This window comes from Gorilla gorilla, chromosome 4, assembly GCF_029281585.2.
Source record: "Gorilla gorilla gorilla isolate KB3781 chromosome 4, NHGRI_mGorGor1-v2.1_pri, whole genome shotgun sequence".
NCBI lineage: Eukaryota > Metazoa > Chordata > Mammalia > Primates > Hominidae > Gorilla > Gorilla gorilla.
Genome location: NC_073228.2, coordinates 184,660,001 through 184,669,126, shown reverse-complemented (window position 1 = coordinate 184,669,126; position 9,126 = coordinate 184,660,001). Strand labels below are relative to the sequence as shown.

The following is a 9,126-nucleotide window of genomic DNA, read 5'->3' as shown; positions in this document are numbered from 1 at the left end:
TCATAATCGCCAAAGGGTGGAAGGCACCCACATGTCCGTCCCCAGATGAACGGGTGATGGAACACCATTCACCCCTCTCAGGAACGGGGCCTGTTGCATGCCACAATGTGGAGGAGCCCAGAAGACCTTATGCTGAGTGACAGAAGCCAGACAAAGGTCCAGGTGAAATGTCCCGAAGAGGCGAGGCCACAGAGACAGAACCCAGGGGCCGGGGGAGGGGAGATCAGGGAGCAACTGTTTAATACGTATGGGGTTTCCTTTTGGGGCCGTGGAAATGTCTTGGAACTACACAGAGGTGATGCCTGTGCTATGCCGTGACGGTGCTGAATGCCACAAATCTCCCACTGAAAAATGGATAATTTTATGTTATGTAAATTTCATCTCAATAATAAAAGTAAACTGTAATTATTTGCCACCCTGTTTCCCCCTCCCTGCCCCCCAGCTGCTGGTCCCACCACCAGCCCCTGCTGTGCGGCCAGGACAAGGGCAGAAGAGCCGGTGTGCAGGAGTGTGTGCAGGCGCACCCCCGAGCACCTCCAGCCCCCTGTCCTCTGTACTCCAAGCCTCCCTTGAGGTGTGTGGGCGGCAAGCCACCCAGGTGCCAAGGCAAGAGACTGAGGGCACAAGCTGTTGCAGTATAATAAAATATATAAAATAACAAGAGTTATACTAGATCTAGATCATAGACATGATTATATATGAATATCATTAATCATTAGTTTGTAGCAATTGCTCTTTATTCCAATATTATAATAATCCTTGCTCTATAATCATAACTTAGGAAAAACCAGGCCATACAGAGATAGGAGCTGAGGGGCCATAGTGAGAAGTGACCAGAAGACAAGAGTGCGAGCTTTCTGTCACGCCCAGACAGGGCCACCAGAGGACTCCTTGGTCTAGTGGTGACTCCAGCTTCTGGGAAGACGCCATTGCCAGGCAGACCATGGTCTAGCCATAGCGTCAGTGTCAAGGAAAAACACCCGCTACTTAGCAGACTGGGAAAGGGAGTCTCCCTTTCCCCAGCGGAGTCACAATTCTGTACCAAAGTCTTAACTGTTTTTTATACCAAACTGCCTAAAACCTCATTTCTGTTAGGAAGCTCCAGAGAAATTCTCCACCAAATGCAGGGTAAAAAGTGCCACCTTTCTGAAAAACTCAGAGAACTGACCACAGGGTCATCCAGTAGAGGACAGAGGTGAAGCCTGGGGCCTCCTGGCTTCGGCAACTACAGGAAGAGGAGACAGCCCTGCCTAGGTGTGGGCTCAGGATCCAAAACATCAGGCAGCAAAAAGGAGCTCCTTGACCAGCACAGGGGAAATGGGGCCACCCCCTGAGGTCCCACAAGGGGAGGTGGAGGCGGAGTGGGGTGCAAGGCAGGCCCTGGTCCTAGCTTCTCTCAGTTCCTCGGGTGAGGAGTCTGCAGGGGGCTCTGTCTCCCTTCCTTGACTTCTCTTAGTCAGCTCTCTGTGAGCCTCAGTTTCCCCAGCTGTAAACATCTCCATCTCAGAAGGAGGGGTTGTAAGAATTAAAGAAAGAGGAGAGAAACACGAAGGGTGGCTCAACAATCAACAGGTTTATTTCAAACCTGGGAGGGACTTCTGTCCGAGTTGGGTCAGACCCCGCACTCCCTTACAGACTGAGTTTTTAAGGATTCAGGGTGGGAGAGTTTATCAGAGCCTTGGACTGCTCATGTGTCTCTTTGTTTTGCTTATCTGGGAGGGAGAGTTGTGTGTCTGTTCCCATACATCTTTCTGCAGCTGCACGCATAGCCCCCAAATCTGCTTTTAGCTTCCCTATCTTAGTGCACCTGCAGGGAAAGGAATGTGCTTATTAAGGCCCACTGGTTTACTGGGGCCAGTTGTATGAGGGTGAAGTTTGGCAGTTACCTGAGAGGCTTTCCCCCCACCTCCCTCTGTGCCCGAGCTGTCTTATCTGTCTTATGTGTGTTTTACTGCCTGCTCTTTCTGGCTGTTGCGTGTAGTTAGAAAAGAAGTGATTTTCTTGAAATGCTTGGGGCTAGAAAGAGAGCTGGAACTTAAAGTGGCGGTGTTTGTCCGAGATGACGGTGCTCCTGCTCTGTCAAGGGTGAAGATAGAAAGAGGGTGTACATGGGAGGATGGAGCCCAGCGCCAGGAGACAGGCAGCGCTCAGTGAGTCCGATCCATCGTCTTACCCGGGCCTCCCTAGACCTGGGCTCCACCCTCGCCACACCACCCTGTTGAAGGCCGCAGGCTCTCTGGGAGCTGGAGGAGGGCACGTCACCATGTGGTCGGAGCTCCCTGGCCCTGCCCACAGGTGCCCTTGGAGAGCCTGGGGTGGCTGTTATAAAGACCCAGGCTTGGAGGCCGGGCACGGTGGCTCATGCCTGTAATCCCAGGACTTTGGGAGGCCGAGGCTGGCGGATCACGAGGTCAGGAGATCGGGACCTTCCTGGCTAACACGGTGAAACCTCGTTTCTACTAAAAATACGAAAAATTAGCCGGGCATGGTGGCGGGCTCCTGTAGTCCCAGCTACTCATGAGGCTGAGGCAGGAGAATGGCATGAACCTGGGAGGCAGAGCTTGCAGTGAGCCAAGATCGCACCACTGCACTCCAGCCTGGGTGACAGGGCAAGGCTCTCTCTCAAAACTAAATAAATAAAATAAAAATAAAAACAGCAATTTTGGTAAAAATGAAGAGAACTTGAAACCCTAGTACATTGCTGTTGGGAATGTAAAATAGCATAGCCACTGTAGAAAACATTCTGCTATTTTTTCAAAAAGTTAAACATAAAACTATCATATGATCCAGTAATTCCACTTTTTTTTTTTTTTTGAGACAGAGGCTCACTCTGTCGTCCAGGCTGGAGTGCAATGGCACAATCTCTGCTCACTGCAACCTCCACTGCCTGGGTTCAAGCGATTCTCCTGTCTCAGCCTCCTGAGTAGCTGGGACCACAGGCGCACACCACCATGCCCAGCTAATTTCTGTATTTTTAGTAGAGATGGTGTTTCTCCATGTTGGTCAGGCTGGTCTCGATCTCCTGACCTCAGGTGATCCACCCACCTTGGCCTCCCAAAGTGCTAGGATTACAAGCGTGAGCCACCGTGCCCGGCCCAACTCCACTTTTGAGTACTTACTGAAAGGAATTGCAAGTAGTGACTAGAATAGATATTCATACATCAGTGTTCATATTAGCATTAGTCACAGTAACCAAGAGGTGGAAGCAACCCAAATGTCCAGCAGCAAATGAATGGATAAACAAAATGTAGTATATGCATACAATAGAAGATTATCCAGCTTTAAAAAGGAATGAAATTCTGGCCAGGTGCGGTGGCTCACACCTGTAATCCCAGCATTTTGGAAGGCCAAGGTGGGCAGATCACTTGAGGCCAGAAGTTTGAGACCAGCCTGGCCAACATGGCGAAACCCCCTATCTACTAAAAATACAAAAGTTAGCTGGGAGTGGTGGCACATGCATGTAATCCGAGTTACTCGGATGGCTGAGGCATGAAAATCACTTGTACCTGGGAGGTGGAGGTTTCGGTGAGCCAAGATCACGCCACTGCACTCCAGCCTGGGCAACAGAGTGAGACTCTGTCTCAAAAACAAAAAAAAAAGGAATGAAATTCTGATACATGCTATAACATGGATGAACGCTGAAGTCACTACGCTAAGGGGAATAAGCCAGACGCACAAGTACAAACATTGTATATGATTCTACTTATATGAAGTGCCTGGAGTAGTCAAATTCACAGAGACAGAAAGAATGGTCGGGCAACAGGCTGCAGGGAGGGATGGCTTGGGAGTTACTGTTTAGTGGGTATAGGGTCAGTTTTGTTCTAGAGATAGGTGGTGTCAGTTGCACAACAATGTCAAATGTACTTAAGACAACTAAACTGTACATTTAAGAATTATTGGCCGGGCGCAGTGGCTCACGCCTGTAATCCCAGCACTTTGGGAGGCCGAGGTGGGCGGATCACGAGGTCAGGAGATGGAGGCCATCCTGGCTAACACGGTGAAACCCTATCTCTACTAAAAATACAAAAAATTAGCCGGGTGTGATGGCGGGCGCCTGTAGTCCCAGCTACTCAGGAGGCTGACGCAGGAGAATGGCGTGAACCCGGGAGGCAGAGCTTGCAGTGAGCCGAGATTGTGCCACTGCACTCCAGCCTGGGTGACAGAGCGAGACTCCGTCTCAAAAAAAAAAAAAAAGAATCATTAAGGTTGGGCCTGATGTGATGGCTCATGCCTATAGTCCCAGCAATTTGGGAGGCCAAGATGGGAGGATCGCTTGAGGCCAGAGTTCAAGACCAGCCTGGGCAACACAGCGAGATCCCATCTCTACAAAAAAATTTAAAACTTAGCTGCCGGGCACAGTGGCTCACGCCTGTAATTCCCGCACTTTGGGAGGTCGAGGCGGGCAGATCACCTGAGGTCGGGAGTTCAAGACTAACCTGACCAACATGGAGAAGCCCTGTCTCTACTAAAAATACAAAATTAGCCGGGCATGGTGGTTCATGCCTGTAGTCCCAGCTACTCAGGAGGCTGAGGCAGGAGAATCGCTTGAACCAGAGAGGCGGAGGTCGCGTTGAGCCAAGATCGCACCATTGCATTCCAGCCTGGGCAACAAGAACAAAACTCTGTCTCCAAAAAATAAAAAATAAAAAAAATAAAGAATGACAAACCACCAACTGGAAAAAAATATTTATAAAATACGTATCTGATAAATGACTTGTATCCAAAATATACCAAGAACTCTTCCAATTCAAAAATAAAGAAGCAACCCAAGTTTAAAATGGGCAAAAGATGGCTGGGTGCAGTGGCTCATGCCTGTAATCCCAGCATTTTGAGAGGCCAAGGCAGGCAGCTCACTTGAGGTCAGGAGTTCGAGACCAGCCTGGCCAGCATGGTGAAACCCGATCTCTACTAAAAATACAAAAAATAGCCAGGCATGGTGGCAGGCGCCTGTAATCCCAGGTACTTGGGAGGCTGAGGCAGGAGAATCAGTTGAAGCCGGGAGGCAGAGTTTGCAAAAAAAAAAAAAAAAAAAAAAGCCGCCACCACCAGCAATAAAATGAGCAAAAGGTCTGAACAGATACCTCACCAAAAATAAATATATATTGATGAAAAGTGATTGACATGACATGTCATTAGAGAATTGCAAATTCAAACAATTAAAACAAAAATACTACACAGCTATTAGAAGAGATAAAATCCAAAACACTGACAACACCAAATGCTGGCAAGGATGTGGAACAGCAAAGAACTCCCATTCATTGCTGCTGGGAATGGAACATGGTACAGCCCCTTTGGAAGACAACTGAGAGTTTCTTACAGAGCTAAACATACTCTTACCATACGAGCCACAATCACACCCCTTGGTATTTACCCAAATGAGTTGAAAACATATTTACACAAAAACTTGTACATGAATATTTAGAGCAGCTTTATTCATAATTATCAAAACTTGGAAGAAAACATGTTCTTCAGTAGGTGAATGGACACATAGTGACACATCCAGACAATGGAATATTATTCAGCACTACGAAGAAATGGTCTATCAAGCGACAGAAACACAGAAGGAACTTTCAATGCATATTATTACGTGAAAGAAGCCAGTCTGTAAAGGCCACATACTGTTTTACTCCAAACGTGACATCCTGGAAAAGGCAAAACTAGGCAGCATAAGGAATTTTTAGGGTAGTGAAACATCCTGTATGACTGTAATGGTGGATACACGTCATCATGCATCTGTCAAAACCCATAAAACGTACAACCCAAGGAGTCAACCCTAACATAAAGGATGGACTTTGGTGAATGATAATGTACTCATACTGGCTCAGTAATTCGAATATGTACCACACTAACGAAAGATGTTCATAAAGAGAAAACCGTGAGGGGAGGGGTATGTGGAAACTGTACTTTCAGCTCAGTTTTTCTATAAACCTAAAACTGCTCAAAAAAGGCATATTAATTTTTTTAATATCCTAATAGAGGATCAGAGGATGGGCAAACAAAACCTGGGCAAAACATGGCAGAAAAAGCACAAAATACAACAAAAAAATAAATCTTTTTCCAGTAAGTTGTTGTTGTTGCTCTAAGTAACTGGTGCAGTGATTCCAGTTGGTGACTAGTGATTCCAGCTGGTGACTAGTGATTCCAGTCGGTGACTAGCGATTCCAGTCGGTGACTAGTGATTCCAGCTGGTGACGAGTGATTCCAGCTGGTGACTAGTGATTCCAGTCGGTGACTAGCGATTCCAGTCGGTGACTAGCGATTCCAGCTGGTGACTAGCGATTCCAGCTGGTGACTAGCGATTCCAGCTGGTGACTAGTGATTCCAGCTGGTGACTAGTGATTCCAGTTGGTGACTAGTGATTCCAGTTGGTGACTGAGATTTACAGGTTCGGGGGGGGGGGGGTCAGGGGAAGCTGGAGGATGGTCTGAAAGAGGGAGAGGGGCGTTGTTCAGGCAGAAGTGGGTTAGATCCTGACTCTACCACTCACTATGCCACCTGTCAAAGAGAAACAAAATCGGGCTCCAATTACAGGGGTAAGGGAAGATTTTCATCAGTACCAACTGTTGCACTGGGAGAGTCCAGCCTGAGCTGGACTGAACTTGGATTTGTAGAGGTGACTTTGAGTTTCAAAGGGAGAATGAGGGAATAAGGAAGGGGTTGGAGGGCGCTCAGCAGAGTCAGGAAGGTGACAAATTGCAAAGGGTTGGTTGAGTGCTGTTGACCCCAGTGCTTCTCCCGGTCTGGAAACTGTCATCCTCCCAGAGGGACGGGAGACAGAGGCCTTGTCCCAGGTGCCAGCCAGAACAAACTACATCCCTTTGGCAGCATCCAGTTTTCTCAGGCAGGCAACTAAGGGGCGCCGGAGTTATCTGAGGGGTGTGGCCTCCAGCGCTGGTAACTGCTAGTGTTTATTCAAGTCTCCATAGGCCAAGGCTGGGGTCTGATGAGAACGGGGCTCAGAGGGGCCTGGCTGGAGTCCGGTCCAGGAGGTTCTTTGTCAATAGAGCGAGTTAACCGGGCCCTGGGAGCCTCCGTTTTTCCTCCCGCATCTGTGAGGAGCAAGAGATGACGTGATCCAGGAGCCTCCCCGCTCCACGAGCGGGGTCCCAGCGGAGGCTGGTCCCTGCCGGCTGCCTCGCCACCCTGATGGCCCCCGCCCTGGGAATCCTCCGACCTGGGAGCACCCAGGAAAGACCTCGCGTTCGCACCCGCGCGGGCCCAGGCGCGCCCCGCCGCTTTCTCCCCGGGCACGGGAACAGGAACCAGAGGGGCGCGGGGCTGCGGCGCAGCGGAGCCGCGGTCAGGCGGCCCAGGCGGGGCTAGAACAGTGGCCGCGGTGTCCCGGGCCCGCCGCCCGCTCCCCACCCGCAGCCACATCGCGCAGACGCGGGCTCTGCGGCTGCGCTTTCTGATAAAGGAGCTCGTCCGGCGCCCAGACTGCGCGCACTGGAGGCCCTGAAGGAGCGGCTCCTGGAGCGCGTCCTGCGCCGGAGTCCTGGAGGATGCCACAGATCCGGAGGGGGTGCCGGGGTCCTGTCCCAGACTCGCCTTAACGCTGCGAGGACAACGACCCCCCAGCCCGCCTCAGGCAGGAGGCGCAGTGGTCCCCTCTGCAAGCTGCAGATTCCCCACCCCGGCTCCAGCTGACCACAGGTGAAACCGAGCTGCAAGCGACAAAAACGCCTTAAAAACCCGAGTTCCCGCCTCAGGGTATTGATGCCCTTTACTGATCGTAAAGCCGGCGTGGAACTTTGCAGCCTTGGCTCAGAAACGCAGCTGCTGAGTGTCCCGGAGCAGGTGCGACCAGAGGACATTGGCAGGGGAGCAGTGCCTCCTGCTGGTCAGTGCATGCTGGCCTCAGTGACGGGAGAACCTTAAGGCTGGTGACATTCAGCAGCCAAGCAGGCAAATCACAGAGGTGGCTGGAGGTGTGCAGCGCTAATGGGCAAACTAGAGCAATGGAATAATGTCTCAGACAGGGAAACGTTTTAAAAATAGATAACACCAGGCCGGGTGCGGTGGCTCACACCTGTAATCCCAGCATTTTGGGAGGCCAAGGCAGGCAGATCAGATCACAAGGTCAGGAGATCGAGACCATCCTGGCTAACACAGTGAAACACCGTCTCTACTAAAAATACAAAAAATTAGCCAGGCTTGGTGGTGGGCGCTTGGAGTCCCAGCTACTTGGGAGGCTGAGGCAGGAGAATGGCGTGAACCCGGGAGGCAGAGCTTGCAGTGAGCCGAGACTGGGCTACTGCACTCCAGCCTGGGCGACAGGGTGTGACTCCGTCTCAAAAAAATAAAAAATAAAAAAAAAAATAACACTCAGGGCTGGCGGGGGCACACGGAAACTGGCACTGCCATACACTGCCAGAGGAGAAAGGAAAGTGGGTGCTGGCCCTGGGAGAGGTTTCTTGGTTTGTTTTGTTTTGTTTTTTGGGGGGTTGTTTTTTTTGTTTTTTGTTTTGTTTTGTTTTGTTTTGTTTTTGCAGAGGCAGGGTCTCACTATGTTGCTTAGGTTGGTCTCGACCTCCTATCCTCAAGTAATCCTCGTGCCTTGAGCTCCCAAAGTGCTGGGTTACAGGCGTGAGCCACCAGGCCCGGTCCCTGAGAGCCTTTGGGAACTAGGAATCAAAAGTCTTTCTCTAGGGTGGGGCAGGGGGTGCGGTGTATGTGTGCAGGGGTTTTGAAACTTTGTGGCTTGGCTGTGGATCTCATGGCGTGAGTCTCACCTCAGTTTCATGGGCAAGATTGGCCCTTGTGGAGTTTGAGTCCAACCCAGAAGAAACAAGGAAGCCTGGGTCTTCTCCAAGTGTTGCAGCAAGCTGGCCTGGGGTCCCCCCAAAGGTAGCCAGAGACAAGCCCAGGATCACCCAGTCTGCAGCAGGGTGCAAAGGTTTGGGGTCCCCCCCAAAGGTAGCCAGAGACAAGCCCAGGATCACCCGAGCATCAGCAAGATCCACACCTGGAGTCACCTCAAAGACAGCCAGAGTCTAGCTCTGAATCCCCAGAATGTCAGCCAAAGCCAAGTGAGGAGGCACCACGGTGTTCTCAGGGCCAGGGAGAACCAGCCTCTGAGTGGGCCCAGAGTCCAGAGGAGCTGACCCAGGGGGTGGGGGTGGCATG

At 50.8% G+C, this 9,126-nt stretch overlaps 1 pseudogene; it reads left to right on the top strand.

Moving 5' to 3' along the window:
• The first annotated feature begins 7,716 nt into the window (after positions 1–7,716).
• LOC101130750 (coiled-coil domain-containing protein 86-like) overlaps positions 7,717–9,126 on the top strand; it is a 4,005-nt pseudogene continuing 2,595 nt past the window's right edge.